Source organism: Protopterus annectens, chromosome 1.part2, assembly GCF_019279795.1.
Source record: "Protopterus annectens isolate FY-2018-M chromosome 1.part2, PAN1.0, whole genome shotgun sequence".
Classification (NCBI taxonomy): domain Eukaryota; kingdom Metazoa; phylum Chordata; order Ceratodontiformes; family Protopteridae; genus Protopterus; species Protopterus annectens.
Genome location: NC_056727.1, coordinates 183,168,165 through 183,195,630, shown reverse-complemented (window position 1 = coordinate 183,195,630; position 27,466 = coordinate 183,168,165).

Below are 27,466 nucleotides of genomic sequence, written 5' to 3'. Positions count from 1 at the left end.
ACACCCCTAGCATTTGTTGACCGGATGTACGTTTTATTTATATATATATATATATATATATATATATATATATATATATATATATAAACACACATATTTTTTATATGTGTATGTGTATGTATATATATGCATATATACACATACATACATCCACAATCCTATTTCCTATTTACCATATGGGGATGGGATGTCAGTTCAATAGTGACAGTCATCTGAAGACAAAGTTCATAAAACCGGGTGGCTAGCCCTGCCGCGGAAATATATATACAGGCACACACACATATACATGCATAAATATGTCTCCAAGGCATACATATGATAAATAAGTGATTGATACTCAGAAGTCTAATCATAAAGTATCACTAAGTATCAAACTTCCACTGAAACAGTGATGATTAAAACAAACTAATTTTCTCTTAAAGTATTTTTGCAGGAGGCATCACTCCCTAATGGGAGGGGGTCAGTAACCCCTGCATTCCTATTGCTTAACTATACTAAATCTAGCGATGGCTTCCCAGTTGAGTTATGTGAACTAGCAAAGTAGAAAATAGTGGAAGGATGACTTCACACTAAACCCCCCATGACATTGCCTTCAAATTCATCTGAATAGTAGCAGCCTCCCTTAGTAATAGGTGCTACTCTAATCATAACCATGCCTCTTCCCCAACCCTAACTCTACACCTTACCTTAAAATGATGGTTTAATGAAATAATAGACGTGAATGACCCTCTGTCATTGTGGAGGAAAGCCATAATAGTAGTAATCCATAAAGCAGGGAAAGATCCACTGTTTCCATCTTTGTATAGAAAAATCTCAATATTAAATCATGATTATAAATGCTTCATGCAGATCTTAGCAGACAGACTAAGTATGATTCTACCGAAGATGATACACAGAGTTCAGGTGGGGTTTGTTGGGGGATCAAGAACAGTAGATAACCTGATTAGAACCCGATGATGCATTGTAGGCTGTGACAACTAATGTGAAGGTACATGAATTGAAACGGAACTTAGAAAATGATGTCTACAAATACAAAAGACTGCAATACCAACATTACCATTTTGAGGTATGTCTCAAAAAAGGTGTTGTTCCTAGGGGGCTTAGAGTTTTGAACATGCCTACGTATGGCAATGTGTATCCATCACTGTAAGTGCAGTGGCAGAAAATTAATCTAGCCACTAGTAACCAGCACATACAATTATTGATTGACTTTTTTCAACCAGTAGAGAAAGATCTTTGTGACAATGTGATGAGACAGCAGACGGAAATTGAATGTCTGCTACATGATGAGCGAGCAGATGTCTATCTCTGTGAGCTAAAGGAGAAAGTTAATGCTTATGGCAGTAAGTTGCTCGCACAGAAGAAGAAGAAGAAGCTGGCGAGAGATGTCAATAATTTTTCCCAACAGCATGTATTCACTTGGCCATGGTATCAACCAGGAGCTGTGAGCTCTACTGCCAATCAGACACCTAGGAGTACTAATTTATCCATTGAGAGGACTGACAATTCTGCACTGTCTAATCGGGAGGCAGTACCTTCTACTGAACTTAGTAAACCATCTGGTCCTGTGTATTCCACCCCTGTAGCTGAGATGTCCAATAACAGTGGTGGGAATATGAATTCCATAACCAATGAGGAGGGGCCCATGGTAAGGCGTAAAGCTTTACCTGGGCAAGTTGAGCAGCCTGATTCGGCTTTTTCTGGGTTTCTTTTGCCGATCCAGCCAACCCGGAAGAGGTCATTCAACGGTGAGGCTCAGGTGAAGAGTCAGAAATGGAAGGAGCCACCAGTTCCATCGCAAAACAGGACTATAAAGAAAATGTGGGGTTATGGAGATCGGGACTCGTATGGAACATTTCACAATATGAACTAGATGTAGCGGAAACTCAACTGTTATGTAATGATTTGAGTTTTATACCCAATGCTGATATTGCTCTTCGTGACATTTTAACACAAGTTAGATTGTTTGCGCGTAATGTGGCTTGTAAAAAACTGCACAGAATGAAGGATGCAAATGTTTTTAATATGTACAAGAAGCAAAGTTTGTTTATTCCTACAATGCCAGCTAATATTGATATTTTTATTAAGGCATGTGAAAGGGATTTATATGATGCTCATAGATTAGTGCAAAATAGGCATATGGATAATTTAACTAAACAACAACGTTCATCGTTTAGCTCTTTACAGAATAACAGTAAAATAGTTATTCGTCCTGTGGACAAAGGTGGGCCAGTGGTTGTGCTGGATGCTAACTACTATTACACAGAAATGTCAGAGATGGTATCTGATTTTAGAACTTATCAAGTTATAAATAAAGTGTTTTGAATATGCAGTATAGGATCTATTCACTTTTGCAAGGTGGTTTAAGCCTAGGACACATAAATAAAGACATTTATGAGTATTTTCTTGTGGAAAACCCAGTGATACCCCAAATACATGGCTTGCTTAAGATCCACAAGGATCCCTTAAGACCCAAATTTAGACCTATAGTAGCTGGGGCTGTGTGAATGACTGAGCCTGTTTCTATGTATTTGGATAAAGAGCTTAAAAGAGTTCTTGAAGGTTATGAGGTGGTACTTAAAGATACTGAAAATTTTCTGCTGGATTTACACAACTACCTGGTAGGTAATAATGGTAATGAGTTTGATTTAATGGTGACCTTGGACGTAGTATCCTTGTTCACTTGTATCCCCAATAGTGAAGGATTAGAGATGGTTAAAGCCTGCTTAATGAAAAATGGGACATATAATGAGATGAGAGCAGACTTTATATGTATGTTGATGGAAATGGTGTTGGAATACAATGTTTTTTTTTGTTTGACAATACATACTACTGGCAAAGGTCCGGTGTTGCGATGGGGACCAGCTGTGCTAATGTATATGCTAACATTGTTATGAAAGAATGGGAGGAGATGTACATCATAGATAGCAATGTGAAGCTTTTTCACAAGATCGTGGATGACCTTTTCATTTGTTGGAAGGGTGACCGCGAATCTTTACATGAATTTGTGCACAACCTTAACAGCAGCAGTAGTTTCCTATGAAGTTTACAGATCAGTGTTCTCCTGATGAGATCCATTTTTTAGATGTAACTATTACAAGAACCAATGATGAGATACAAACTAGTGTACACAGGAAGGACTGCTACCAACCCTCTATTTTGCAGAGGAGTAGCATGCATCCACCACATATGTTTCCCAACATTGTTGAGGGACAAGCTGTTAGGGTCTCTAGATTGTCATCATCACAGCAGGATTTTGAACGTGGACTTGGGTATTTAGAAATGGCATTTACCACTCGAGGCAATTCTAGCAATGAAGCTAAGCATGCTTGTGCACGCTTGAAAAGAGATAGAGTAGGGAGAGCTAGACCCTATATATATTAGGAGGAGGGGCTAGGTGTGACAGGACAGTGGCTGGTGTAAACACTGTTCCAATTGTACTACCTTATGCACAGGGTTTACAGGCTGTGAAGCAAGTGATTAATAGGAACTGGCATATTCTGTTAACTGATGAGGAAACTGTCAAGATAGTTGGCATGAAACCTATGTACACGTTTAAGAATGGTTTAAACTTGAAGCAGCAGGTATGCTATCCGAGGGTGTCTTTACCAGAGGGAATTTTTTTTTTGAGCTCTGGCATGTGGGAAATGCAGTTATTGTTCATTTATAGATGGATCTAGATATTTTAGGCACCCTGACACTGGATATTTCTGGCACCTAAGGTGTAAAGCTGATTGCAACACAAAAAACCTGGTTTATATTGCCCACTGCATCACCTGTTTTAAGTTTTACATAGGCAAAACAAATCACAGGTTGAGGGAAAGAATTAGGGACCATGATTACTGTACAAGGATGAAACGTGTGTACAGTGCCATAGCTAAACATGTATTAACTGAAGAAGGCAGTCATCAATTTAAGTTTCAGGTTTTACAAGTTATACAGGAGAGTTCTAGAATAGGGGATATAATTAATAAAATGGAAACACAAGAGTTAAAATGGATTCTACGCATGGGAGCCCATAGGGGCTCTGGATTGAATGATATGGTCCCCTTGAAACCTGTGTTAAAAGGAAGGAGAATTAAAAGATGAACATTCAAGTTTTCAAGTTTGATTAAGATGAATTGTATGCATCCTATATATATATATATATATATATATATATATATATATATATATATATATATATATATATATATATATATATATATATATATATATATATATATATATATAAATCAATATAAGTTTTTTTCCATAGTATGACAGAATAATCTACCAATGCGTTTTAATGTATGGGGTTTTTACATACACATTTATTGTTTTAGCTGCTGTTCCTTTAAATCTTAATTGGTTTATAGGTTTTTAATAAATGGAGGGAAATATGTGGAACATGATTGGTTTCTCTATATGTCCTTGGTATATTTATATGTAATCTTTATGCACTGTTTTTATGCGTCTGAGAAAGTAACTGATGTAATGAAAGCACTTTCGCTACATTATTAAAATTTTTTTACATTCTGATTGGAGTTCTCTGGCTACTATTACTTGCTACAGATGCCTTATACTTGGTTTGGAGGGATATTTTTGATTAGAACATTATTGATTACTCAGGCAGGACAGAAGGGAACAGAGCCAGCAGTCATCTTGTTAGATGCTGAAAAGGCATTCAACCGGGTTACGTGGGACTACCTGTGGAAGTGAAAGAGGTGGGGATTTCCCAAACAGTGAATTGATGTTATAAAAATTGTTATAAGAGGGCAGCTACAAGTTTGAAAATAAGAGCAAGGCTATCAGAGAAAATAGTTATAGGAAAAATAAAGTAGCAGGGATGTACTCTCTAACTATTGTTCATGGTATATGTAGAGCCTATGGCACAAAACTTGCAGGAATCAGGTATTCCAGTGGGGGAGTAAGGAGATGTTAATTTTACTCTATGCAGATGACCTCTTACTGACACTCACCAGATTGGAAGAAGATGTAAAAGTATTGTGCAGAGTGTTAGGGAGTTTTGAGAGGGAGTCAGAGTATATGATCAACAAAGAAAATGTACAGGCACTGAAATTAACAGGAAGGAGAGAAGACAGAAAAAATAAAAGGGGAATATGGAAAGAGGAAATTAGATATCCAGGCATCTGGCTTAAAGCACAATAAAGGGAAAGGTGGAAGCAACATACAATAGAATATACATCAAATGCAGAAATGGGAAACAATAAGGATGGACATAGATCAAAAAGTGCAAGTGATATAAATGTGTATCCTTTTGCATTTTCTGTACCCAGAAGTATTCTGAGACCTACCAAGATGAGAATTATTGATGAAGATAAAGTAACCAGTTAAAGAATGCATTAGAGAGGGGAGCGGACTGCATGTGGCATGTGAAGCAGTAGTCAGTGCGAAGGGGGAAGGGGATTGGGAGTATTAAATATAAAACTTGTATCACAGGCTTGCATGATAGACAGTGTGTTAAGGATATTATATGCAGATTTTAAAGTCATATGAAAGGACTTTATATTGGAAAAGGAAGATAACAGAAATGAGGACAAGGATATAGTGAAGGTACTTCTGGAAAAACTGAGGTTTAATTACAGTTGAGATGGATTAAGGAAACCCAGAAGCTGTTTAACCTACAATGGCAAAAGGAGAAAGGATGAAGATAGATGGAACATATGATTCCCATAGGAAGACATAGGTCAAACAAAGTCAGATAGGCAACTACCTGGAGATGGGGAAAGAAGCAGAGTAAAGTGCAATATTGGCTGCAAATATTAATAGGGAACAGGATAAAATAATGGAGAAAGTTGAAGGAGAAATTTCAATTAGAGGGAATACAAGGGGGTTATAAGCACATGGAATAAAATATAAAAAAGTAGGGAGAAAAAGATTCTAGAGTTTATACAAACAAACACTACAAAATCCGAAAACAAACTGAAAAACCAAAAAAGCACTGTGTCGGAAGGTGAACCAGGAATGAACGACCAACTAGAATAACTACATTTATTCCACAAATGACAAAAAACGTGTTGTGAGCGCTTTCATATAATAAAATATTATACTTCATCAGACAAAGATCCAACACATTCTATTCAATTTAAACTATAAAATAGCAGTGTCATCATGATGTCATTTCCTTTATCTAATTAATGACTTTCCAAATCAAACAATACATATTACAAACACTGTGTTCACTAACATCAGTATTTAGAAACTAATATGTCCCTATTACCCTCAGCAGCCTACCTACTATAAACATACATAGATACTTGTATGAAATACTTAAAATACATTTATAAAATTTATATACATCTATTTTGTTATAAATTAATTACCCTAATGTAATAACCATTAAATACACTATAATTAAATATCAATTATCTATAAAAAATGTATATATATATATATATATATATGTATATATATATATATATATATATATATATATATATATATATATATATATATATATATATATATAAAATTCTAAAACACGTATGCATATGTATATTTCCTATACTATATTATATCTCTCCACCTCTCCTATTAATGCGACAGCTTATTTTAATGAATAATCAATATTAACCACTTCCATATTCTTTAAACCTTTCTTTAATGGTGACAAATTTTGTTTCTTTTAGGTGCTTTTAATTTAAGTAAAGGCGCTATAGAGCTACGCTCATTGATACCTGGCCAAGTGACTGCTTGCAATCTTACTTGCCATTCTAATTCTTTGAGTTCTAAAAGTACATTCCATGCTGTTTTGTCATCAATTATAATTTGGTCTATAATAGTATAAGTAAATGAATGGTCTGGATGACTATTAATATGTTTGGCTAAAGCATTAGTCATGTTCAGCTTTTTTATTGCATATTCATGTTCATATATGCACTGAGACAGTTTTCTTTCAGTTTTCCCTATATAATAGGCTAAGCATGATTTACACTTACTTAGATAAACTACAGCTTTTGATTCACAGTTATATTTACCCTGTATTTGATGCATTCTTTTTCTTACTAAAAACTCTGTGCCAACTTCTATTTTATGGCACCATCTACAAAAAACACATTTTTTCATACCTAGCACCTTAACATTACTATGTGACTCATTGTATTTTAACAAATCTTTCAAATTTCTCCCTTTTCTATTCACTATAAGTGGCTTATCTTCTAGTATGTTCCTCAGCTCTTCATCCTGATTTAGTACACCCCAATTTTTCTCAAAGATCCATCTTAAAATATTAGCCAATTACCAATGCCTCTGAGAATTTATTATTCTTAGCTTGGTTTGTACTCTCAATTATTTGAGATGCAACACTATTTTCTTTTCCTCCTTCTGTACTACAATTTTCAATCTGCATATTAAAGTTTTTTTTATTATCTAAAATAGGTTTAAAAAAACTCTCTTTCTTTTATTTATAACTTCTTCTATAATGTCGTTCAAAATGGTGCTAGGATATGATCTAGCAGAGAACATAGATCTTAAATTAGAACATTCTTCCAAAAATGTTGCTCTTTGGTAATAATACGTGCAGCTCTAACTACCTGTCCCTTAATGACTGACTTTTTTTGATGTTGAGGATGTGAGCTGCTATAATGTAATAAACTATTGGAATATGTCTCTTTCCTATGTATACGAGCTATATATCTATTTTCTCTGTAATCTTTAATAAGTTTAATATCTAGATATTCCATATAGTCATTACTAATATTCCATGTGAACTTAAAAAATGTTGTAGTTTGACCTATATATAACAGGAATTCTTCCAATATATCTTGTGTTCTTTGCCAAATAATACTAATGTCATCCTGAAACCTAAAATAAGATTTAATAAATCTATTCAATCTACTATTGAAAAAATATTTCTTCTCCCAATAGGCCATAGTTATATTAGCAAAGCTACCCCACATGGGGAGCCAATTGCAATTCCTTTTGTCTGTAAATAATATTCATTATTAAATGCTAAAAAATTGTAATTCAAAACTATTTCTAATAGCTCTATTAATAAATTAATTTTATCTTGCTGCATATGGTTATCTTGTAACATTTCACTGATCCATTCTAACCCCTTTTCTTGTGGCATAACTGTATAAAGATCACATACATGAATTGTGACCAAAATGTCATTACTGTTATATTCTATATTATTCATATATTGTAAAAATGACCAGGAATCCCTGCAAATTTGTTCTTGATTTTTAAGAATATTTTTAAATTCGAAATCTATATATTTTGCAATTGCTGATGTAATAGAGTCCCTTCCATCTACTAAGGGATGCATAGGTGGATTAGAAATAGATTTATGCACTTTAGCGGTTCCAAAGAACACAGGGACTCTAGCAGGTGATACATTCAAATAATTATACAATTCTATACTGATACGTCTGTCTATGAACATATCATTTAACTGCATATAGATTGTTTTATATGCTCCATTAATTTCATTCATTGACATTTTCAAATATGTATCAGTATTTAGAATATTATTTAACCTTCTATTATAATCTTGGATATCCATGATCACTGCCCCTCTCCCTTTATCTGGTTTCATTATATGTATATTTTCTTTTCTTATTTGAGTCAAGGTCTGCTGTTCTATTATAGCAAGATTATTCTCTTCCTTTTTTCCATAATGGTATTTTTTCAAATTTTTAATGTCTATTTCACAGATCTTTTCATATGCTACCAGTTTAGGGTGGAGGGGTGGGTTATAAATACTACTAATACCAAACATATTTGTCTGTTTAATTATACTAGTCTGATACAATACTTTTAAATTAATTTTCCTAACATACAACTTTAAATCTAAGATAGTGTTAGTGAAATCACTATAAACAAAAGGCACAAAGGTCATTCCTTTTGCCAATAAATTAGCTGTTTCACTAGTACAAGCTACATTTGAAAAATTATACACTTTAAAATCTTGTTTACTATTAAACACAACTGTACAAGTATTGTTAATATTTGGTTTGAGTGTATCACTGCTAGTCAATATATTATGTTCCATATTACTCAAGTCCTCCATTGTTTAGTTTTGGGTCTCGCTCCTTGAAATCCCACTGTTTGTTGACTGTTTGGAAAAGGGGCATTGCCTCTACTTTTAAGTCTCTCAGACCTTCTTAGCTCAGGATACTTATGGATATATGCTTCTTGGCTGTTATATTCATAAACTCTTTCATGTTCATCTATGTTTGCATTATTAAATATTTTCTGTACTTGAAGCTTAGTCATTAATTAGATAAAGGAAATGACATCATGATGACACTGCTATTTTATAGTTTAAATTGAATAGAATGTGTTGGATCTTTGTCTGATGAAGTATAATATTTTATTATATCACAACACGTTTTTTGTCATTTGTGGAATAAACATAGTTATTTTAGTTGGTCGTTCGTTCATGGTTCACCTTCCGACACAGAGTTTATACAAACAATAAAAGTGAGAAAAGTACAAGGTTGAGCCATGTCAAGATTGACAGGGATAGTGAAAAGGTTGATAAAAGAGAAAGGAGTAGGTGTGAGGAAGACCATGGGAGAATGAAATTCAGACATTGATAAAGCATGGGAAATGGTATCAGATATTGGATTTAACCAGTGTGACTAATGCTTGCAATCTGCAAATTCAAGTTTTTTGGGGTGGAAATACCCCCACAAATATTTTTACACATTGATAAGTCAGGCAAGGATGTTCCCATACTTGGAATATGTTGGAGGTGAGGGGAGCAAAGGGTACATGGCAGCGTTTCTTTTGGAACTGTAAGAAGCTGGAGGAATGTAGAGAAATAATACAAAATCTAGTAGGAGAACCCATCTCCCACAGTCAGGGGAGAAATCAATAAATTGCATGTTTTAGGTTATAGTAAGAAAGGAAATAAAGAAGACAGGAAGTTGGTGGTATTATTGGTTGAAGCAGAGGTGCTAAAGATAATTAATAGGTTAGCAAATGAAAAAAAGGGAAAAGAAAGATAGAAAAGGGAAGAGACATGTAAGCAAATGGGAAAGTGCTTGAACAGAGGGTTGAGTGAAGAGAATGAGAGAGGCATTGTAAAGAAGAATGCAAATAAGTGAAGATAACAAAGAGGTAATTCTGGGGAAAACAAAGAGCATCACAGGCGAGGGCCGTTAAGAAAACATAGTGGTATTAAATGGCAGGGTTAGTAGTGGACAGTAGAGGTAGGGAAATATAGACAAAAAAGTAGAGAAATAAATGATATGGGAAAAGGTTAGTATACATGGTAATTAAAAGAAAACAAGTAAGGATAAATAAGTAATGCTGGAGGAAACAAAAGAGCATTACAGAGAAGGGCCAAGAAGAAAATGAAGTGGTAATAAAATGCAGAGTTTGCAGTGGGGAACAGGGGTAGGAAATTACAACAAAAAAACGGAGAAAGAAAGGATAAAGGAGAAGGCTAGTATTACAGATAATTAAAAGAAAACAAGTACGGGACAGTAAGAAGACCCAGCACAGTAATAAATGAGTGGTGGGCATATATACAGCAGGAAAATGACAAAGAGACCCATGTTACATAGAGAGAGAGAGAAGGAGAAGAAATGCAAAGGTTAAGGCTAACACATACAAAAAGACAAGTGGTACAGATCAAAGAAATAAGAATAATGGATGTGAGAGTAAGTGATGCATAATACAGGAGACTGGTGAGGCAGAATCTTCCCTGACCGAGTGTGGACTAAGGAGGGTGTGTGTGTGTGTGTGTGTGTGTGTGTGTGTGTGTGTGTGTGTGTGTGTGTGTGTGTGTGTGTGTGTGTGTGTACAAAGCTCTATAGGAAAAATTCAGGCAACGGGTACAGGAAGTGTAACAAAACAGGAAAATAGCCTACACCAGGTCTATCCAACAGGTAGCCCTAGGGCCACAATCCAGCCTACTGAGGCATTTTATCTGGCCCTTGGTATGTCCTATAACAAACTGTTTTGAAAGGAAAGATACACGCTGGACATGGTAATGTGTCCCCCAAACCTTGCCAAGAATAATATTTGGCTGCTGAACTGTTTGGTAAGTGACTCCTGAGCCAAAAAGGTTGGACACCCCTGGCCTAGAAAAACAAAAATAAACACATAGCAAGCAAAGAGATACTGTTCAAAGAAGTTATGTTCAGCAATAAGGGGGAATTAGATGTCAACAGACAGAAAGACTTCAAGACAGAACACTAATGTACACTAGAGCATCTGAGGAGGGTTATAAGGAATAGAGAGTAATAAAATGGAGGGTGCAGGTTGTTTGATAAGACGTAAACAAAAAAGGAAGAATAAGAAGCATGGGAATAGAACAAAGTACTTAATATTATAGGTTGATATAGGACCTAGGAAAAGTCAGGATAGTAAGAACACTTCCCACTCATAACCATCACTTCAACAGAATGAGGACAACATTGTGATTATCTCTTTAGGACTAAAAGAGAAGGGAAGAAGAGACTATTATCATAAAGAGATGTGTAAGTAAACTTACCATAATAGCAGATGTTCGAATGATCACTGCTCCAGTAGCCTTATCTATATGGGTTATATCTTGCACCTTCTGTGTGCCCAGACCATTAGTCAGCTCAAGCTGAGCTGACTAAAAACACAGGTATAGGCATCAATCCCTTCAGAGCTTTCATGCCAAAAGTGAGAAGGAGTCTAAAGCCCCTACAAGGACAATTCTAGGAAATTAACAATAAAGGTCTTCACTTAGGCAACAAAACATACAAAATAAGGGGTTGGAGGGGGCATCTTCTGCAACAATGATTGTTTGAACATCTAGTGTTATTTTACATTTACTTGCACAACTATAGTATGCTCATCATTAAGATTGCTGCTGCAGTAGCCTTAGTTATATCAATAGATTACCATAGCTTAGACTGACTAGGAGTAAGAAGGATGAGGGTCCAGGAGTCCCTGAAAATGGTCCTAAAAAGACTATTCTAGACCTGAAGAAGGAATCTAGTTTATAGTGCTTTGTAAAAGTGTGCCGATTACCATGTTGCTGTTTCTAGAATACTTCTAGAATCTAACCCTTTCCAAAAAGCCACATATGAAGTCAAGACCCCGGTAGAATGAGCCTTTATCCTGCCTGGAATTGTCTTATTGTTGTGAGTGTCTCAAAAGGTAATTACATGAGAGAACCACTTGGAAATAGTCTGTTTTGATGCAGGTGTCCTTTTTTCTTACCTTCACAAATAGCAAACAACTGATCTGAGTTCCTGAAAAGATTTTGTTCTGTCAGGCTAATACCCAAGTTGTCTGTGGACAGCCAGGGTATAGAATATACTTTCTCCATCATTTTTAGGTTCTGGAAAGAAGACAGGGAGATGGATAGTTTTGCTCAAAGTAAACTCAGAAATCACTTTAAGCATAAATGAAGGATTAGTCCATAAGGAATCCTATCTTTGGTGAAAATGAGATAGGGCTGATGCACCACAAGAGCTTACAACTCAGATACTCCTCTTTCAGAGCTCAGAGCAAAGACCAAGACTGTTTTCCATGTTAAGAACATCAAGTCAGCCTGGTGAGCTGGTTCAAATGGAGCAAAATTTAGTTTTTCTAACATAAAATTAAGATCCTAAGGAGGAGACAGTTGTTTTCTAGGAGTCTTGGTATGCAACACCCCTTCAAAATCATTTTCACATAAGATTGCATTGAAAGAGGAGGATCCATGGACAGACATGCTAAAATGGTTGGCAAATGAACCTTGATGGACGAGTAAGACAGGTCAGAGGATAGTAACCCACATAAATAATGTTGAACCAGAGAAACACTAGCCCTGAATGGGCACTGTTTTCTTTCTTAGTACCAACTGGAAAATCTTTTCCATTTACTAATATATGATTTTTGACTAGCATTTCTGGGGATTTTCAATATGTTTTTTATGACAAACCCTTTATCACAACTATTTTTGGAATACCAAAAGTGTATAAGGATTGGTTTAATCTACCGTGAGACCAACAGTAGCAGCCCAAGGGCCAAAAACCCACCCTATAGCTATTTTTATCAATAAAAAGTTTAAATGGTATTTGGATAAGTGCCTTGGATTCTTGGGATTTTCTGGGTTGTTTCATGATGAACATTTGGGTGACAATTTAATTTTTGTCACTATTGATGTGAGTGATTTTTATACTTCATTTCCTTATGATGATGGTACTGTTTTTTTTTTTTAAGAGAATCAATTGCATCCTTTTGATTTCTTTCTAATCAAGAAGTATGGATAATTGTTGATTTTATGGATATAGTCCTTCACAATAGTTATCTGTTTTAAAGGTGAGCACTTTAAGAAGGTAAAAGGTGTAGCTATGGGTGCAGTTTGTGCTTAAGCTAATTTGGTTATGCTAACTTGGGAACTTAAATATATTTTTCAGCCCAAGTTTGCCTCTAGTTATACACTCTATTTAAGGTTCTTGGATGATATATTTATTCTTTGGAATGACAGTGTAGATGTTTTAGATGAATGTTTTACCTATATTATTAACACATCCTTGTTTTTGAAATTTACTTTTCAATATTGTACAGAGGTGATTTTTTTTGGATGTACAGATTTCAAGGGATATTAATAAAGGGTTTACTTCTAACATATATAGGAAATCCACTTTTCCCATTTCTACCTTCATTTTGACTGTTAACACCCTTTAGTACAGAAAAGGAACCTAGTTAAAGGGCGGTTTGTTTAGCTAGCCAGGATGGTATCTGATGGTTCTTGGTATGAAAAAGAATGTGATAGGTTTACAATATGTTTAAGAATACCTGGATGAATTGGTTTCTAATATAAGAAGAGAAGAGAAGTTATCTTGGGGAGGGGTTCGAATTGGGAGATAATTCAGCAAGCAGAGCAGTATTGCTGAAATTGAATTCATCTTCAAGTCTTGGTGAGTACCTTCATGAGGTGGATCCTGTTTTTTTTTTAACAAAATGCTCACCAAGACAACACTGATATAGAGACTGTATTTATATAACATATATCATGGACAGAAGTAGGTCAGAAATTAAAAAAGATAGCTGGGTGCACAAGCCCCAGGATAAAAAAGTGCCCAGTTCTGGTAAGTGCACTGGTGACAGGACTGGAAAAATTGACAGTGAAGAATCCTCAAAACATGGAAACATTCCTACAATGGGCCATGCCAGGCCCAGGGGAAGGATGGCCCCTTTGTTGTAGAAGGAAGAAGCAGTCCACAAAAATCACAAAAACTGATAGGCCAAAGAAGAGCCAAAAAGATGATAAAGTGGACTATTGAGGATAAGAAAGAAATTATGTATTGTTACTATTATGCAAAAAGCCCAGAATTTCCAGACACAAGATACACAAAAAGATTAAGAGAGAAATTAGTGGAAAGAAAAATACTTTCACAAGAAAAACTGTCAGAAGCCTCAACTAAAAATTTGTGTTCATTAATACAACAGATATGTGTAAAACAGTATATAGACCAAGTAACTCTGATCTGTTTGGAAAAAGAAGCATCTGAGGAAGTGCGAAAATATAAACAATAAAACCTAAAGATTTTTGAAAAGTATAAAAAAGAAATATGGACATGGGAAAGAAAAGAGAGATTTCATATGGTGCAATATTTATGCAAAGGTGAAAGCCAAATTAATCAATATAAAGAAAGCAGCCCCAAAGACATTCGAAGACAAATGCAGGCAAAGGCATCAAGATATGGAAAATTTCACAATAAAAAAATATCACAAAGAGGGAATGTAGAAAAGAAGATTAGTAAAGTAGAAGTTAAAAAAAAATAGAAGTTGAAATTATGGAGTGCCTGCAAAGTGAAGGATTTGATGTAGACAGTCTAACACAGGTTACATCACAGCATGATGGAATGAGTCCCCAAAGTAAGGAGAGAAAGGATGATCAGGAGGCATCTGAAGAAGAAATATGGACATGGGAAAAAGTTATTTAATATGGTGTAATATCTATGCAAAGGAGAAAGCAAAACTAATCAATACAAAAAGATCAACACCAAAGATATTTGAAGAGAAATACAGGCAAAGGAATCCGGACATGGAAAACTTTACAATAAAAAAATAAGAAAACAGAGGAAATGTAGAAAAGGAGATTAGTAATGGAGAAGTTAAAGAAATAGAAACTGAGGTTATGGAGTACCTGCAAAGTGAAGGATTCATTGTAGAAAATACAATTCAGAAAGGACCACAATAGGGCAGAGCAATGGACATCCAAATTAAGGGGAAGCAAGTGGAATGGGAAGTAATTGGCCAGGTGCCATATGAAGATATTTTGGAGCCTTCCACAGGAAACCAGTATAAACATTCACTCGAAGCTGAAAAGCAAGAGAAGGAACAGGAAACTGCGGAAACTCTGACGCAGTTAATGTTGAGGTGATAAGCCAGTGAGTTCCCATATGACAGAGCAACAGATGGCACAGGATGAAATTGAAGAGAATGTACCACAGGAAGATGCTGTAGAACTTTCTATAGAATTCCAGCAGGAAATGGAAAACAAAAATATGCAACTCGGTTTAGAAGAAAATGAGCTAAGGGAAGAGTTACTTGATTTGATAGAGATAGACATATTAAGATCAATGAAAGAAATTGACTGTAGAAGGTCAATAAAACCCAAAAAGTCAGAAGTTTGATAAAACAAATGAACACAGTAATTAGGACTGCCCATAGAGATCCCTGAAATATAACAGAAGTAAACGGGATGTATTACTGTGCAGCCAAATTAGTAACTGATAAAATTCTGCCACAAGAACACAGGGTGGTGAGGGAAAGGAAGGGGTAAAATTGAATACCATCATGTCATGGAAGTATCAAATACAGAAAACTATAAAGCAATTAAGACAAGACGTTTCACTGTTAGAAGAGTATAGAAGAGGGAACAGATCAACAAAAATACTCAGAAAGATAGACATGATAAAAGCAATGCACAGTATTAGAACAGATCAGGATCTGTCGTGACTATTGCAAATAAACTAAAAATCTCAGCACAGGCGGAAAAACTTAGAAGATATGCAGATAAATATAAAGGAAAAGTACAAAATAAGCAATTTATTGATGACCCAAAAACGTTTTATAGAGAATTGGGAAACAAAGTAAAAGGAATTGAAAGACCACCAAAAAAGGAAGAACTAGATATATTTTGGAGAAGTATTTATGAAGATCCTGTGGAGCATAACAAAGATGCTAAAGGGATAGAAGAAGTAAAAGAAAGAATAAGAAGTTTAAAGGTACAGGATATGAAATGGGATGAAATAAAACTCAGAGAGACTGAAACAAAGTTAGGAAAAGCCTCTAACTGGAAAACTCCAGGCTCAGATGCAGTACCTAACTTCTGGTTAAAAGTATTAACACCTTTGCACAAAGATTTAGCCATGAATAAGAACCATTTATATGTACCCTTCAAACAGATACCAACCTGGCTAACAACAGGAAAAATAATGCTTCTACTTAAGAGTGAACCAGCAAGCTACCCTAAAAATTATAGACCAATAACTAGCCTTCCAACAACGTATAAACTATACACTGGAATTGATGCCGACAGTTTATAGTAATTTAGAAGAAAACTCAATTATGGCAATAGAACAAAAGGGCAATAAAAGAAAGTTATATTGAACGAAAGATCATTTGTTGTTAAATAAAGTCATAGCGGAGAACTGTAAAACGGGAAGAATCTAAGTATGGGATGAACTGATTATAAAAAAGCATTTGATAGTATCCCACATTCATGGATAAAAGAGTGCTTAAAAATATATAAGATGCATCCTACACTGATCGACTACATTACAGTGACCATGAAACAGTGGCAGACCACTTTGCAATTAAGCCATGGTAAAGGACAAATTATTATCCCAGGATTAAAAATTCAAAGGGGGATATTCCAGGGTGACTGTTTGTTACCACTGCTATTCTGTCTTGCCCTTAATCCACTACACTGTCTACTTAACAGCTTAGGCCATGGCTATAATTTGGCTCCTAGAAAAAAACAAAGTGTAAAAATTTCTCATCTTCTCTTTATCAATGATTTAAAATTGTATAACTCATCAGATGAAGAACTGAAAGCACAACTGCAAGTTATCAAAACTTTTTCAGATTATATAAGAATGCCATTTGGTCTTGATAAATGTGCAAAAGCAACCTTTAAAGCAGGAAAACTGCAGCACCAAGAAAACATCAGTTTGGAACAAGAATGTGATATAAAAGAACGTGAGCAAGAGGGAGTGTACAAATATTTGGGAACTGATGAAGGATCAACAATAACACACAAACAAATGTGAATAAAACTTAGTAAGGAATACTTTAAAAGACTGAAATTAATCCTGAAAACAGCGTTGACATCTAGGAACAAAATTCAAGCTATAAACCAATTTGCTCTTCCTGTCCTAAGTTACAGTTTTGGAATGATCGACTGGCCTCAAAAGGTGTTGGACAGATTAGACAGGAAAACAAGAAGGATGCTTCATGCTCACCAAATGACTTATAAAAATCAGTGCATACCAGGATTATATATTCCCTGTTCAGGAGGGATGGGCCTCCTTGAAATTGATTACATTTATAGATCTGCAATTGTAGGACTGCACACATATCTGCTGACCTCAGAAGACCCAAACCTGGTGAAAGTTTTGAAACATGAGGATAATAAATCTAAGATGACTTCTCTGCTTAATCTAGCAGAAGCATATCAGTGTCTAACAGGATAGGAAATCAGTCCATAAGTAGATAAAAATCAGGCACCAACTGAATGTGCCAAAAAACAAAAGAAAGAAATGTGGAAAAATGCATAAATATAGTTGGAAGTATAGAAAACGTCTGGAAGAACCTCATGTTGATCAGGGTGAAATGCAGGAATGGTTAAGAGAGGTGATTTCAAACCAAGAGATGAAAGGTTAATATTGGTGGCCCACGATAATGGACTACGTACATGTTGGTTTACAAAGTCCACTGGACATGTGGGAGAAACAGATAAATGTAGGTTTTGTAAAACAGAATTGGAAACAGTTCCACACCTCATTGCTGGTTGTGACATATTAATGGCAGAAGGACTGTATACTGAAAGACATAATAATGTGGCAAGACTGTTGCACTGGGGATTGTGCAAACATTATGGTACTGAAGTGGTTGATAAACACTGGAAACATGAGCCACAAAGCATCATAGAAAATGATGAAGTTTATATCATATGGGATCTCCCATTATCAATAGTTCAAAAGACAGATGCTAGAAACCCAGATATAGTAGTCCATGAAAAGAAGACAAGAGTAGCATTGATCATTGAAATTGCCACACCCAGTGACTACAGTGTCTTGTGTACAATGAGACACAAATCCATAAAATATCAGGATCTGCAGACAGAAACGAGAGCAATCTGGAAGAAAGATACCCATACAGTTCCAATAGTAGTAGGAGCAGCAGATCTTATAAAAATAATTTGTAATTGTATTCAAATATGTTAACAATACATACAGCCTCATTACTGGGCACACTGAGAGTGCTGCGAAGAGCACTTCTGGTTGGCATCAAAGATTGAAACAGTACTAATTTTATGAACTTTAATCATACTTTGACTTAGGAATGAGGTCCATTCCTATCATGGCATTACAAACCAAGAAGGCTTAGAGAAATTAAAAAAAGGGAGACACACTAGATTTCCTACCTTATCGAGGAGGGGTATATTTGATAATTCCTCCAAAATTCTCACTAATGGTAATGTTAAAAATACTCTCTGTGAAGGTGAAAATAAGGATTTTAACAAAGCTTTGCTTTTTAAATTTCAACCCAGTATTGGAGATATGAAGAGTATTATTAAAAGGAAGTGGTGTGTCTTTAAATGCCAGTACAAGATTCAAGAAGCCATAGGTGAGTACACTTATTTCATGTATAAAAGAGGAAAAATATGGAAAAAGAATTTTAGTTGAACATGAATATGATGGAGACTCTGATGATTTATTTGGAGGTACCAAGAAGTGTGGGTATTGTAATCACTATCGTTATATTTTTGAGTGGACCAATATTTTTATTAGGAGAAAGAAAATAGCAATACCTCATTCCTGTGTTTGGAATACCAGAGGTGTTGTTTATATAGCCCTATGTTCTTTATGTGATTTGTTTTTTTAAAACAGAAAGGGCTCTTTCTAAACATATTTATAAGCATTACTATGACATAAAAAAATGTGAAGAAAACAATGCCTTGTTTAAATGTAGTCAAAAACACCCACGGTCATACTTTATTTTTATTACCATGTTTGAAAAAGTACTACCAAACCCTAGGGGTGGACCTTGAGAAAATATTATACAATATAAGGAACTTTTATGGCAATTAAAATTGGATGCTACAGTCCTTCCTAGTTTGGATGACAGCATAGCGATTAGCAGTGCATTAAAATTTAGGGCTGCCAGGCTTTGAGTTTAACCAGAAAGGTTTCTTAACTTAATCTGAAATTAAAATATAAAATAGATTTTGAAATCCATTCGGTATTGTATGTACAACACAAAACACTTGTTAAGTTTTTTATGAAAGGTACAGTCATTTAATGTTTGATTTACAATAATTTAACTGGGTTTGAATCAACTTGTTACTGTCTATTTAAATGTTGATTTTCGTGCAGTAATTAATTGGTCACATGATCACCGTGGCATTATTTAAGACTAAAAAAATGTTATTTCTTGTTGTTTAGTGTTCTAAAGAAGTCTGGATATCTTGTCTCCGATGAAAGCATTTCAGTAATAAAAGTATTTTCTGCATATCTTGGGAAGTGTTTCTTGCAGATTTATATTTGTACTGGCTTTAGGTCTTGGTGACATCAATTTGGTTACTCTGGCATTTTGTGCTTCCTTTATTACCTGCTGCACATACTCAGAAAAAAGAGCCTAAATGATATTAAGATTCTATTATCCAGGCAATCAGTTGCAGTTGCTTGGGGTCAGGATGTATCAAATGCCCCCATCTTATGTGAGTATGTTGTCGGTGAGGAAGCCTGTGGTATCGCCTCTAGCCATTTCTAAAAAAAAAAAAAAAAAAAAAAAAAAAAAGGGGAGAACCACTGTTGTCTGGGCCAGAAGGAAGTCACCCCAATGATCTTTGGAGAGTCCTTCTAAATCTTCATAATGACCTTATCCTCGTCATGTTCAGCTTGTCCTCCACACAATGTTGCTCTGAATGTATGCAAGATGTGTGCAGGTTGAGATTGTTTAAAAAAAGCTATATCCCAGGCTAACATGGCTAGTTGCACACAGGCTAAGATCACTGTGGTATTGTATGTAAACACTTGTTGAGGTCCTGGCGGACATAGATGATTGAGAGCAAGTTGTGAGCATTTATGAGTGCCAAAATCTCCATTATGTCTGTGTTTTGGTCTGTCCTATCTGTTTCAAAGTATATGCACTTTTAACCTCATAGACACTGTTCCTCCAATGAGTCGGAGGCATCTGTTGTTATAGACTGTTTTGGAGCTTGGAGGGAAAATGGGAGACCTGGATTAAATTTGTTATCTTCACCAAAATAGCACTATTTTCAAAAACTCAAAACTAGAATCTGGAATGTCAGGGGATGTTGATTTGTTGCCATTATTATTTTTCTCATGTAGAGACTTGCAAGAGGGAGATGCAAAATCCTGAGAAATTCTCTGACTGACACAATAGGCAAACTGAGGAACAGATCTACTTTTTTCCTGTAGAAGAAATGCTCTTTGAACTGCTGTATCTAGGAGACATCCCAGAAAAACAATCCTGTTAGGAGTTAAACAAGACTTTTTTCTGTTCTCTCATCTTAGTAAGGAAAACTGAATATCTTGCAGTTTGTAAATACCCTTGGTGCAGTGAAATGACCAAATGGTAATGCAGAGAACTGATAATGTAATGTAAACACAAAAACCTTAGGAGGCATCTGAAATCTTGATCTATAGGAATGTGATGATACACATATTTTCAATGCAATTTCACCAGAAAACTTGAAAGGGGAATAAGGTTCATAGATGTGTACTAGGCTAATGGCCCTGGAGCCTGTAAAAGCCTAGCCCATAGGATTACTCTGGCATCGTGCCACCCAACCTTAATTCCCAGTGCCTCTTTTGAGTAGAGCCACTGGAGTGATCTCCAGGCTGAAGTTTCTATTTCCCATCCACTCATCAAGATTTTTCTTGAAGAGGGACAGTGAGGCACTCTTGACATGTATGGGAAGTCTATTCCATAGAATGAGCAGTCTCTGGGTTATGAACCTATCCCTCCAGTGTGTTCTATTGATTGTGGTAATGAGATTGAGGTCTCTGGAGCATGTAGTGTGGGGGGATTGGGATTTCTTTAGATGTAGCATTTCTAACAGAGCTGGGTTAGACATGGCTTTGCAAGTCAAGCAGAGATCGCCTCCAAGTAGGCGATATGAGACAGAGAATAGTTGGACTTTTTTGAGTCTGTCCATATAGAACAAGTGTTTAAGGCCTAGGATCCTCTTTGTAAGATACTTTTGCAGCCTCTCCAGTTGTTGCAGGTGTCTAGTGAGGTATATGTCAAATGGGGCATTGTACTCGATGATTGGCCTAATGAGGGAAGAGTAGAGGGAGACAATGACCTCTTTCTTCCTGGATGCAAAACCCTTAGTAATGAGATGTACCACATAGAAGAACTTTCTGACCACAGTGGCAATGTGGTGGTCAAAAGAGAGGTTGCTGTTAATCTGTGCTCCCAGATCTCTTATAACAACTTCTGTGTTCAGTTGACTACCATTGATGTGGTAATTCATGGGAACCGTTTTTTTCCCAAAGGGGATGACGACACATTTTTTGGCATTGAGCTTAAGGCCATGGTTCTGACAGCAGTCGTTGGTCTCAGTGAGGCCTTTCTGTAGGATGTCAGCATCACTTGGGGAGTTAATTATGGCTCCCAACTTGCAATCATCTGCGAACTTTGTCAGCCAGAGCCCTTTGTGTTGGCCTGGACTTCAGAGAAGTAGATACCAAACAGGAGAGAAACCAGGACCAAACCCTGTGCGACTCCACTTGTGACTGGTCAGCAGTCTGATTTGGAGTCAGCTACTTTCACACTGTGGATTCTATCTGTGAGCCAGTTTGCAACCCACCTAGTGATATAGGGGTTGATGTCTAGCTTAGTGAGTTTTTCTATGATTCCTGAGTGGGGAATGGTATCAAAGGCCTTGGCCAGATCAATATAGGATGTATAAACCATCTTGCCTTTATCCACAGCTCTGGTGACTGACTCAAAGAAGTCGACCAGGTTGAGCAGGCATGATCTACCCTTCACAAAACCAAACTGTATGGGATACAGAGTTTGGAGATTCCCTATATCCATGTTTATTAGTTCCATGATGATGCATTCCATAGCTTTGCACATCAGACTTGTCAGGCTAATGAGGCGATAGTTCCCAGGGTCTGTAGTCACTCCTCCTTTGTGGAGAGGGATGACTGTAGCAGTGCGCTGTTTGGTAGGGACAAAGCCTGAGGTGAGGCTGTGACTGAACAGGGCACACAGGTGTGGTGCCAGATCACTCTGTAGTTCTTGTAGAACACAGCCAGGGATATTGTCAGGTCCCATAGAAGCTGTATTCTTGGCCTTGGACAGTGCTGTTTTAACCTGTGCAGCAGTAATACTGGGTGCCTGGCAATCTACTGGTATTGTGATTGGTCCTTTGGTGGGGGAGAGAGGGGTAAAGTTGGCACTGAATCTGTCAGCCAGTATATTGGCAATATCTGTTGGCTCAGTATAGGAGGTGCCATTGTGCAATAGCTCCGAGCAAATCTGGGTATTGCCATGGAGATTCTTTACATAACTATAGAAGGCCTTGTGGTTGTCTTTCCTATCTGCTGCAATTCTGTTTTCATAGCTAGCTTTAGAGGATTTGATGAGGGATCTCAACTTTTTGTTGAGGCTGATAAGGGAGGTTTTCCAGTCTTGGGACTTCACCTTATTCCGCATCAGTTTCCTCTTTCTGTTGTAGAGTTTGTTTATGGCAGGGGACCACCAGATTGGCTTCCTTTTTTTGGAGGAGAGCATCTTGGTTCTATTGGGTATGGTGAGATCCATGCATTTGTGTACGTGTTCGTACAGGGCATTAGTGTATGATTCGATAGTCATGCAGCTGTTCTCCAATTGCATTGGTGCTGTAAAATTAGCCACCTCTGTTTTTAGGAGCCCAAAGTTAGCTTTGGAGAAGTTTTACATGGTGGTTACCTTTGCGGGGGGCTGGGGGTGGTAGGGATGTGGATTTCCAAGGTGATTAGTTTGTGATTAGATCTAACCAGGGAGGAGTTAACTATTGGTATAGAGCAATGGTCACCCATGTTAGTAATGACCAGGTCAGGGATGTTGCTACCTCTAGTGCGGGTAAGAACGAGGTGGTCCAGGGCATTGGGATTATTGAATTCCAGGAAACATTGGGCAAGTGTAAAAAGTTGTGAAGGGAAACATTTTTAACTTGGACACTATCACAAACAGATTCAAAAAGGAAAACTTCAGAACTGTTCTTTGGGGATCTTCTTTCTTTGGTACTAAAAACATTCTTGAAAAAAAAATTCTACCTGAACAAGAGAGACTGCTTCTATCACCCCCCCCCCCCCGCAGAGTCAGCAGATACTGGATGACTAAGGGAAAACAGGTCATGGGTTTGGCAAATGAGGAGGGAGACAACATAGAATTTGTTCATTCACAATAATTTTGTGATTCAAAAATGTGAACTTCACTTCCAAGAAGGATGCACATTGAGTAACAGCTTAATTTCAACTCTCCCAGTGTAAAAACAGAAACTCAGTAAACTCGTATTTTTGGGTAAATTTCAGTAACTGGCTAGTAAGTATACTGTCTGGATGCCAGCAAAAAAGAAAAAAAAGAAATTCAAAGAACCTGAAAGAAAATGAATCACAAAAGGTGAGGAAAAACACTGACTGGGAAGAATTCTGCAGCTGTTCAGCAAAAAGCAGCGCAAACTCCACCTTTGGTGCAAGACATGACTTCCAATAACCTAGAAGACAAAATAATTAAAATGTACTCAGAGCTGATTAAAATAAACAAAACACTGAAGGAATATATCAATTCAAATAACAAAAGGCTAAAAAATGGAGGAAGCTTTAAAAAGATATTCAGATGAGGTGATAAAACTGCAAAAATCAGAGATTGAAATGAAATGGCTGACTGAATATGAGACTGATCAAGAAGAGATGTTTCAAAAAATAATAGAATTAGAGGACAGAGCATGTAGGAAAAACCTGAAATTTTCTGCTGTACCAGAGAAATTGGAAGGAACAGACTATTCATTTTATGAAGGCAGAAATAAACAACTAGACTGGTATTCCACAGCAGGAGCTGTTAATTGAAAGGGCACATCATGTGAATGCTCCAAACCTGGCCATGGAAAGCAACCATGATCTTTAATAGTAAAGATGTGATCCTACCAGCAGAAGGAGTTGATTCTAACAAAACTGTGGCAGAAGGACAAAGTGCCAAAATGTAGGAGAGTGTTTGTGGAAAATTGTGGAAAATTATTACTCACTGTATACCAGGTAGTACAGGAGTATATTTATTCCACTAGTTAGGGAATCATACCTCTCAACCTGGAAACATCAAAAACCTGGACAAAGGCCTGTGAAAAATAGGTAGCAGTCTGTAGGCTGATTAACATAAAATCTGCATACATAATTATGTAACCCCAGCCACTCCAATGGAATTGTGGGAGACCAACTTTCAAATGCAAACTAAAGAATAGACAACCAAAATATGGCCCTAGACCCTGTAGTAAATGGTAACCATTTTTTTGAAATGTGTAGCAATGATGTTCACTAGGAAAGGAGAAGATGATGAACTTTAGGATTTTGTTTGTGGTGACTTGCAGGATATGGGTGTTGTGGTAAAAGTAGGGCATTTGATGGTAGGCAATATTCTAATCTTTTGAATATTTTAGTTTGCTAGGACCTCCAAAGTCATTTTCCATGGCCTACTGATTAGAGTCATAGCTAGAGTTTGTGCCACCTGGGGCTGTCTTTGAGTTTGTCGCCCTTCCCCCCTCACAAAATCATGGTCAAACTGGGCCCATCTATACACAGTCCTCCCCCCTGCAGCCATTCCAATGTCCCATTACTTGGCTATTTCACCCCATTTACCGTAAACACTGTAATATGCATGTTGCTTTACTTCTACAATGATTATTTGGATTTCATTTAAAACTTTTATTTTATATTTTATAGCACAAACACCAATAGACATCTGCTAAACAAAGCAATACAGTCTCACAATGAAAATAGACTTAGCATTAAAACTTCTCTGCCCTTGAAACTCACATTCATTGAAACAGCATTGAAACCCACCAGTTATACCTAACTGGGGCATTACACACACACACACACACACACACACACACACACACACACACACACACACACACACACACACACACACACAGCCTGCTGTTAAGTAAAAGAGGATTCAAAATTTGATGCATACCTCTCAACTTCTTAGTGCAAAAATCTGGACAGAGCCCAACAAAATGGGGGGACAATGGCCCAAAGTTGATACAATAACAGGGTTTGTTTTAATATCCATTTTCTGAAGGTCAAAGTCTGAAACGCAACTGTATGTCATTATTTAGGAACATCAATCTTCAGATCACCCCTGTGATTTTGCTAGAAAAGCACAAATTTTAAGAAGAAAAAAACAAAATATGATGCATACCTCTCAATACATACAGCCTGCCATTAAGTAAAAGTGAATTCAAAATATGATGCATACTTCTCAACTTCTTAGTGCAAGAAATCTGGACAAAGACCAACCAAAAGTTTGCATTCAAAGTATGATGCATACCTCTCAACTTCTTAGTGCACAAAATCTGGACAAAGCCCAACAAAATAGGTGGACAACGGTGCAAAGTTGATACAGTAACAGTGTTTATTTTAACATACATTTTCTGAAGGATTTGAAGTCTGAAACTCAACTGTATGTCATTATTTAGGAACATCAGTCTTCAGATCACCCCTGTGATTTTGCTAGAAAACCACAAATTTTAAGAGGAACAAACCAAAAATATGAGCCGAAAATCAGGATAGTTGAGAGGTATGGTTTACGTCTGTTAAAACAAAAAAAATGCTAAAGCCTCATTATTCTATGTGATGTGACACTGCCATAATAATCAGGAAATCTGAAGTTTAGGGCATCCTGCTGCCTGGATAGGCAACTACTTTGTACATTGAATACCTGTCATTTCCATGCAAAATCCCTCACTGCCCTTCATTTCTAGACTAGTACACATCAGATGCATTTCAAGATTTGATAAGTGTACTCCACCATAAAAAGTTTAAGCCTTTTCAGACAGAGAAGCGGCCACTAAAAGAAGGAACTGACTGCCTTTTCAGTGGTTGCAGTAAACTAAACAACTACCTATTAGAATGAACAAAATATGCCAGAATGTCAAACTCTGTATTAGACAACTACTCAAACATTAACACTAACAGCATATTTTTACAGAACATTTACCATTTCAAAATGAAGTCCATGTGAAAACTCAGTTGCATACAGGAAAGTTATCCTCCATAACCAACATATACAATTCAACATAACATTGTAATGCTGCACAGACAGTTAACACGCAGTTTGTAAAATCATTTCGGGAAACCAAACAGCCATGAATTTCATCATACAAAACTAGTTGCCACTGCCAATGGCAGTTTGCTAATACTAATTTACTTAAAACCTCAGGGTTACCAATGCTCCTCTTTGCTGACATCTTTAAAACCATCATATACCCATTCACACTCAGAAGCAGTTAAACAAGCCCGCACCCGCCACCTCTAGGACATTGGGACAAGTTTGTCCATTCAGAAGAGCTGTTGTTGAAAGATGGAATCTGTAACAGAAAAAAAAGTACGGTACAGTTACTGGGAAATGCAGGATGTATAGCTTACTTACCTCGCTGCTGGGTGATACCTCTTAGTTGGGGGATAGTGGGAGATATGGTGCGTAAGTAACTCTCAAGTGTACATCAGAGCGAGTCAGGACATTTCTCATTTAGGGTTTTAAAAAGTTCATCTTCCTCAAAGTTCTACATTGAAAGGATCTGTTACACATTACATTATTAGTAAGCTGTTCATAAGTGTTCCAAATTTTACCCATTGGTTCCACATTATGAGAGGCAGTGCTCGACATTTTGAAGATTGAAGGTTCAGGGCTACGGGTATTTTTACTAAAGTTAATTACATTTCACTTCTGTTTGTGAAAGACTCCAGCTTTGTGTAGGTTTGTTTGTTCTTGTACTGCCCTATGCTATGCAATGCTGGGTCATCCGGTGACTCCAGCACTTTACATTCCTGGGAGTGCAAGTTGCAAAACACAGGCTTGACTTCTCTGACTGGGCGAGAATCAGGATTCCGGAGGGACCAGTCTGGATTGGACAGGACTACACACTCTGCTGCTGCACTTATATTTATTATTTAGTTAGTACACATACTTGCTTCCTGCACTTTATTTAGTACACTCTGCTTACTTGTTGCAGTAATACACAGAAACTTAAGAATCCAGAATTCCTACTGTAACAGCACAGCAATGTTTT